The sequence below is a fragment of the Blennius ocellaris genome (genome assembly GCF_963422515.1).
Source record: "Blennius ocellaris genome assembly, chromosome: 21".
In the NCBI taxonomy this organism is placed as follows: Eukaryota; Metazoa; Chordata; class Actinopteri; order Blenniiformes; family Blenniidae; genus Blennius; species Blennius ocellaris.
Genome location: NC_137670.1, coordinates 16,044,387 through 16,052,967, shown reverse-complemented (window position 1 = coordinate 16,052,967; position 8,581 = coordinate 16,044,387).

Below are 8,581 nucleotides of genomic sequence, written 5' to 3'. Positions count from 1 at the left end.
GCAACCTCCTCACCCCGCTGTCCACACCCTCGGCACCACCCCATACGCAGCGGGCCATGATACCCGACTGCTATAACAGGTTCCAGTGTTGCCTAGCAACTGGCTGGCAGATTACAATTGGGGCTGTACATGGTGGACATTTAACACTGTTTGTGGGGGTGTCGGGTTTTTGTTTGTTTTTTTTTCTTCCATTTTGCAGGAAACTGGTGTCTGGGTGACTCAATAATTAGCGTGTGTATGAGGAGGGTCCAGTTAATAATGCTGTGAGGTCCTGAATCTGTCTCTTGCACAGTCACACAATGAGAAGAAGCTTCAGTTTCACCGTAGAAGACAGAGAATTTAAGATTGAGTCAACGTTACAGTTCAGCTTCAGCCAAATAGGGATTTTCTTAAAGTTTGTGTAAGCCTTTGAAAAATAAGTGTCAGTCAACATCATGGCTCTTCAGTCAAAGATAGTTGACAGTGGGTGTGTTTGTTTGTTTGTTTGAGAGGATATATCATTTTATAATGACTGACATGAGTGTCAGGGAACGTGTCGCCGCTGCACCCAAACCTCTTCACAGCACTGATCATAACAAGATGCATTTTACAGCTGCACTTCGGAGAGTCTGGCTTCGTGTGGGTGTGTATCTTGATTTTGTGATAGTTTAAGCCAAAAATGCGGTTTGGTGAAGAGAAATATGATTGACGATTAGACCAAAACCAACCAGAACCCGCTGAAGGCGGTAGCAACTAACAAGCAGTCTTGTGTAACAACAAGAGGCTGCATTCAATTGCTCACAATAGTCTTGATTATTAATCATTCCAGTATTATATGACCGTACATTCTGCACTATCGCATTGATGAAGTAATTTAGTTTGGTTTATTTTTACGTTTTGGAATAAAACGTAAAAATAAAAACACGCCTATTATTCACAATCTGTATGACCATTCTCAAATAAAAAACATTTCTATATAACATATGAAGAATCAGGTTATCAACCAGATGTCATTGCTGGGATTTGGTCAATTTTCAAGAATTATTATTGCATGTTTAAGCTCAATGTTCTTTCCCAATAAACATAAAGGGTGGTTTGAAACATGCAGCTACACATCGTCGTATAAAGCTGAGCTGGCTTTAAGGTTTTCAAAATTAAAATTTGCAAATACTAAAGGAGTCATATTGTGCTAAATTTACTTTCTAATGGTTTTCCAACAGGAATAATCATCTCCATATCTAAAAAGTGTGTTGCTCCAACCAGCCAATCAGAAATCAAACCCTATATAGTGTCATTGGGGGTTTCGCCAAACACAATCAAGGTAGGCTCCTCCCCTTTGACTCCTCCCACAATTAGGCACCATGAGAGGAAGTACTTCCTCCTCTTCCCAAGATGGGCATGTGTGGGTGGAGCTAGTCCAGCTCCACAGACACAGCAGATTCTGAATGTAGCTCCTATGATCCAATATTCAAATGGAGGAAAACAAAGGAAAAACTGGATTTGGCACAAAATACTTTGAATTACAACGTTTCTGGACCAACGAGACCATGTGAAAATTGTTAAAAAGTTATATAATAGGACCTCTTTAAGAAAACATAATTGGGAGTTTTTTGATTGCAGAGCAACAGTGACTTTGCTGTTTTTACAAACTGAAGAATAAAGTACAGCGTTTAGTTTGTGGGGTTCAAATGTTTAAGGATCCAGACTGGGCTCTGTGAAAGCTGCGACATCGACACGTGCATTGAACACACTTTTATCTGAGTACCGAGAAAAAACTTCCCACAATTTCACTGAAAACAGCGAGTCATTCGCTCATATTGACTTCATCGGATTGTTTGGGTGATCGCTGCAAGGATTAAGCTGCAAAACAAAACAGAGGCAATTTACAATCTTTATCCTTGGATCTATGCTTTGACGTGTGTAACACAGCTCGATGTCTGAGTCCAGCGTCTGCAGACTGTGAGTTATTAAATGGCCGTGATACAAACGGGCTCCGGAGAAGGAAAAGGTCGAAGCCCATTGATATGTATTGATTCTTTCTCCAGCCTGAGTAAAATGTAAGAAAGAAGCTGAAGAGCGAGGCGCATGGCTGCGCAGTGGTCGGCACTGTTGTATCACAAGACAATTCATCATGGTTTGAGTCAAGGCTTGGGATCTTTTGGGGGTTCTGGAGGACCTCCAATTTCCTCACGCAGTCCAAATATAGTCTTATACGTTTAAATAAAAGGTGACAAAAATACATCGGCTGTCTGCCGAGTCTGGGTTGTGTCGTGACTCATGGACCAAAACCCAAAGTCGGAGGACAAAGGAGTTGTGGCTTTAAAAAGAGATAGCAGGTAGTGGTGTTTGTTATTTCTGTTTTCTTCCACAGACAAGTAGGATTCCAGTTTTCAAGCTCAGTTTTGAGTTTTGTGTGCGTGTGTGTGCGCGTGTGTGTGTGTGTGTGTGTGTGTGCGCGTGTGTGTGTGTGTGTGTGTGTGTGTGTGTGTGTGTGTGTGTGTGTGTGTGTGTGTGTGTGTGTGTGCATGCATGCGTGCGTTACATAATTCAGTTCAGCATTCAACAATTGAACCTAATAATTAGTCATTTAACAATTATTTAATCAACCAACCAAGAAGGTAAACAAATAAACCTGTGAAAAACTGTTATTTTAGTGACACAATTACTTAGCCTTTGTTTATATATATATATATGTATAATTATGGTAATATTTACAAAAGAATGAATAGACACAAGGATTTACAAGGTGTGTAGTGTTGCATTATGTAAAAATCCACTCGTGTAATAATGCAGCGTTTTGTAATACATTTCTTTAACGCATTTTGTAATAACTTGTTGCATATTGCAACAGTTATTATAAAATGCATGTTAAATGATTAAATGGAATCAGCAGCACTTAGAATCTGTTTTGATTTGGTCAATAAAATAGACAATGTGTGGTGGAAATGCTGGTTGGCTTGTAATTTTAAAAGTCTACGAGCCACAATGGCAGCTGATATAAAACGTTAAACCTGATTTAGAGCAATACAATCTCACATTTCTGTATTGGCAGGGCATGAGCAAAAGCAAAGAGTAACATAATTCTAATCCAACTGAATCTTAATCGTTTTCTCATTAATAAACATAGAACCATCTATACGGATGAAGGTCAGAATGCATGATATAATTCACCAAATTATTACATTTTCTTTAAAAAAAAACCAGTGGAATACCCACATGTTGTAATAACTGTTAAAACATGTAATAACTGTTACAATGTGTAACAAGCTATTATGAAATGTGTCCGAGACCTTTATTACAAAATGCGGCAGATCATTACAAAATATGGCGTCATTACATAATAAGTGGAAACTGTATTAAATTATTACAAATTGCAGTGTCGGCGTAGTGGTTTGTGAACCTCACATTGAGAAGATCGTCAGTTTGAATCTGGACTTGTTTGAATAAAGCACCATAGAAGATGAAGACGAATGAATGCAGTTAAAGGATTACATAGAAATATTAAGACTTAGGAGGCAACTTATTAATGGAGCAGAGGTATGAAGCATGGAGGCTGCCAGGGCTCCCCGCCCCCCCACAGCCCCTCAACTCCACGGCGCCCCCGTATTTAATAGACCCTCGAGTACATCAGCTAATCTGTACCTGAAGACAATCAAGCTGACTTTCTTAAACGATTTCTTTAAATAACTCCTCTTGTGCCCGTGAGCATTTTATCTGGCGCCTCCTCAGTGGAGTACCATTGTCTCCGGATCCGCCAACTTTCTTTTGTTGGCGTTAATCTGAATTTGCTCTGGTCTGATCCTTCATGCCGGCTCCGGCTCAGAGATTCGTCCCGTGAGTTTTGCTGGATAATGAGAGGCCGGTCTTAATGGTCTCGACATTTCTTAGCCTGGTCATCATCTGAAACGCTTTGAAGCCTCGCTTGGCTTGTTTAGTTTTTTTGTTTTTTTTCTTTCTTTCTCCTATTCAGTTCCCATCTGTCTTGTCTTCTTAGCCCACATCCAGGAGGATGTTCCACAGTCAAATGAGACGAAATGAAAAGAAAGGTGAATTTTGCAACGTGTAACGTGAGAGTGGCGAAGGACTGCAAATATCGTCGGTGCCTTCATATATTGATCACACACGTATTTGCGAAAATGTCTCACAATACGCTGTTGTCTTTGCTGCACAAAGACACCACGCTGTGATATATATATATATATATATATATATTTTTTTTTTTTTTAATAACTGTTGAATCCCTGAGGCGTTTCCAGAGCGTTGGCAAATAAAGAAGGTGTTCCTGATACAGTAAAATCAATATCTCCACCGAGCTGGAACAACTTCAGTTTCCTCGGCAATGCATTTGGAGATGATTTGATTATTTGGCTGTTTTGTGGCGGGGGCATTTCCCCCTTCTTATATCCTGTATTTCACAGATTCCAGCAGATAGAGAAAAAGCAATTTAAATTCACTGACATGATCACAAGCCACAGCTTTGGACACATACATCTGACAGACCATCTTCTCCTCCTCCTCTTCCAGCACATCTTCCACACCCCCATCTTTTTTTTAATTTGTCATTCCCTCACCCCCCCCCCCCCCCTTTTTCTATTTTCTCTTTGCTTTTTCTCACTCGGTCATAATTCATTAGCGCTGCTCTTTCACACACGTAGCAGGACTGTAGCGGCCCTGCGCTTAAACAACAAACCGTCTCCTGTCAAAACAGGGTTTTGTTCATGTGTATTAATCGAGTTTCACATCACTAATTCACATGTGTTACACGGCGCGGCCTGTCACGGCCCCAGCCTCAAATTAACACGCCCGATACTTCCATGAGAAATCCATCTCATCCATTGACACGTCCTCATTAGAGCCTCCAAAATAAATCTCCTTGAATCATCTCAGGCCTTTGTTATCTCAACTGATACACATGAACTTTGACATCTTGATTAAAGAAAAAGAAACCTGGCCAGATAATATTCGCCTCCAAATTGTCGGTTGATGCTGTGAAAATCATCTTTCTTATAATCGTAGGATGTTTGATCAAGGGTGCAATATATTATGTCAATCAACGCTTGAGTTTGTTCAAATAAAAATATCCTTGAAAACTGTATTTGTTGTTCTTTCTTATTCAAGCACACTTAATGTGTAAATACCTTTATGAGGCCTGTGAAGCAAAGGAGAAGTGCTGCACTAACACAGATTTAGACAAACCTGTTCACAATATTTGAGAGAAAAAGACCTTTTGCATACATAGAAAAAGTCTTAGATGTTTGAGTTCAGATCATGAAAAATGGGTGCAAAAACAAAAGGGTTGCATTTATATGTCTGTTCAGTATATATATGAGAGAAGAAAGAAAATAAGAATGAAAACAAGCCACCACTGCGCTCTCATCTCAGGAAGACATTTCAGCATTTGATCGAGGATTTAGACATTTGCTGACGCAGCAGCTTCTCAGCTTGCGTTTTGTGAGCAAACGTCGGCAAATCTGCGCATATTTAGATAATGCAGGATTAAAAGTACCGGTAAGCATAAATAGCATGTATGAATTCTGATATTGACGTGCACCAATGCTGCTCTATAATACAGGGGAAATCATTTTATTATGTATATAGGGACTACATATTCTATGGCATTCAATTAACGAGGCATTAATCATTGCATAATTGTAAACATATGTTTGCACTGTTAACCAATACTTCTGCCATTATCTGATTTTAAATACTTCAGCGCGCTTTTACTATTAACCTCTTTTCTACTCCCTGGTATTGATATATGAAGCATAAAAAAACCTGCAATAAAGCAGGAGGCCACTAAGGTTCAAGGTTCAAGGTTCAAGGTGTTTTATTTGTCATTTCAACAGTAAAAGGCAGGTTTCACAGTATAATGAAATTCTTACTTTGCCGTCTATACATAAATAAATAAGTATATACACAAGAAAATAGAATAAAATAAAAAATAAAATAACAGAGCAGTGCAAAACAGTGCAAAATATTAGTCAGAATTCAGAAGCCTAAATCTTCAACAGTTGAAAGAATACTAAAGATACACAGCTAGTAAACCTTTTCCACTTGTCCAGAAGGGATTTAATATCAGAGATAATGGCGAGTCATCATTTCTTATTACTCACCTGTTTCATCTCTACCAGGTTTGAGCGATTGAGTGACAATCAGCTTGAATTGTTTCTGGAAGATCATCCAGCTCCCCCAGAGTCTCTGATGAAACACTAAATAGTGCCTTACACAGCCTTCACACATCCAGCACACCTCAACCGCGACACGAGAATGCTGTTTATTGATTTTTAACGCTGGAATTCCTCACGGGCTCTCAGAGTGGCTGCAGACACTCAGCGACCTCCAGCATCATGAAGTCTGCAGACGACGCCACAGTCACTGGGCCGAGGGCCGAGGGGGAGGAGATGTGTTCAGGAGTGGGCCTAGAACGCAGCCCTGAGGAGTCCCTCTGCTCACAGCCTCCGAGGTCTGCAGGACGGATTTCCTTCTATCAGGTCACTAATACCCCCTTTAATGCTGACAAGACCAAGGAGAGGCTTGAAAACAGTCAATTCAATTCAATTTCATTTATAAACATTTCATTTCATTGTTAAACAACACAGTAATCTCAAGGCATTTTACAGAGAACAATTCAACTGTTCCATCAGAATAACTCACTGAACTCATCTGTCTGACGATCTTCATCCTGAATCTTAAATCGTATCGCTAAATTTTAACTTGTTTATGCTGGTCAAGTCAGAGCCATACAGCAAAGCAAATCTGTTTTGTGCATTTTGTTTTTTTAAATGTTGTCACTTCTTACTCCAATGTATGGAAAAGTGAAGGTACATTTCTCACCGGTGCTCTGTAATGTCATTTATGCACACCGCCGAAACGCTGAACACTGAAATTGATTGTTTTCAGGCGCATGCGCGGCGTGAGGCAAGTTCATTTTCCCCAAGCGTTCTGAATTACAGAAGATGAATTAGAGATACTTTGAAGTCTGAAAACGCATTAAAAGTACAGAAAGTACATCAGGAAATTAAATACCACAGGGGAGTGACTTCAATTTTCTCATTACAGCCGTCAACACGCACGACCCGCAACACTTCAACTTCCCAAATATAAAAATTCACTTAGTTTGGTATTAGGTGAAACGTCACTGACGACACGCTCATCGCAGCCTAAGTGGACTGGTCACACTGCGTCTGTCTGTTCCCTGTTCAAAAGAACAGGCCTTCAGTCACTTCCCACCAGGACGCATTTATCTGGCGAGCCCACCGTGTCAATCAATAATGCATGTGCAAATTAAATGCAAAATCTATATGACGGGTTTCCGGCAGGACTATTATTCAGGAGGAATGTCCTCACCTCGCCGTAGCTCCGTGCTGCGACCTGCAGCTCACTGCCGTCCTCGTTTTGGATAAACATACCAGAGAAGATAAATGGATTGATTCGTCATTTTAGGCCTATTATTTCTCTTCAGTTTGGGAAGTGGCTCATTGTAAAACCTTCTCTTCTTTCCTCAGCCAGTTGTTATTCCGAGCAGCCTTTTACACACACTTTAAGACACAGCGACGTGACATACTGATTTGAAGATAAGTAAGTAATGATTGGAGCTCCAGTCAAGTGGGGACAGTAATAAGCCCATTCACTGTCTCCTATGAATGATAATAGCCATAATCTTTAATAGTTCTCTCTCATAAGTGGCGCCTTCGATTCAGTGGGAACATTTCCAGGCTGAAACAACCAATAATGTTGTGATCGCTCATAATGAATGTCGTCTGTCGCTCTACCTCAGGCTTGCAAAACTACAGATCTTCACACAAGATCTGCTTTCCTGCCGTTTGATTTGTATCTAATAACTGTAAATTGAAGGACACTTTCTTTCTTTTCCGATCACGTCTGCTCGGCTCTGGATGAGAAGTTTGCTGCTTGTACTTAGGAAGCAGAGAGCTTTCAACGAGGCGTTCGCCTCCCTTTGTGGCGAGCGAACGTACGCTCATTCAAACGGAGCCGCAAGGATCATAAGCCACTGCGCACTCATCTGGAGACGTCACACTCGCTCTTGCGCTCACGTAAACTTTTTCCTCTGCCCTCCGTGGCGACCAAGGCCGCTCGCTGAATGACTCCGTCTGCAGACTTCTCCTTGAGTGGCGCTCTGTTTATTGCTATGCAGCGTGTTTCACACACACTCACACACACACACACACACACACACACACACACACACACACACACACACACACACACACACACACACACACACACACACACACACACACACACACACAAAATACAAATATTAATCAGCTTTACGTGAAGCAGGTGGAAAATTTGTTCCATTTTCTTTTCCTCCACTGGAACAATCTGTTCCTCGTTGGAGATTTTTCCTGCCTGTGGTTGAAAAGGCTCCATGGGGGACTGGGGTGGGGGGGGGGGTGAATCACATCAAGAACAGCACTCAAGATGATTTGCAGCCTATAGACAGTTCATGTAATATAAAGCTCATTTACGTGTTCAGCTCAGAGAAGAAATGAGCTGTAGGCTAAAACTTCAGGATTTTTCCATTTATTGCCTCTCGACTGGACTTATGAAGCAATATGAAGTGTGTTTTTGTCGGGGG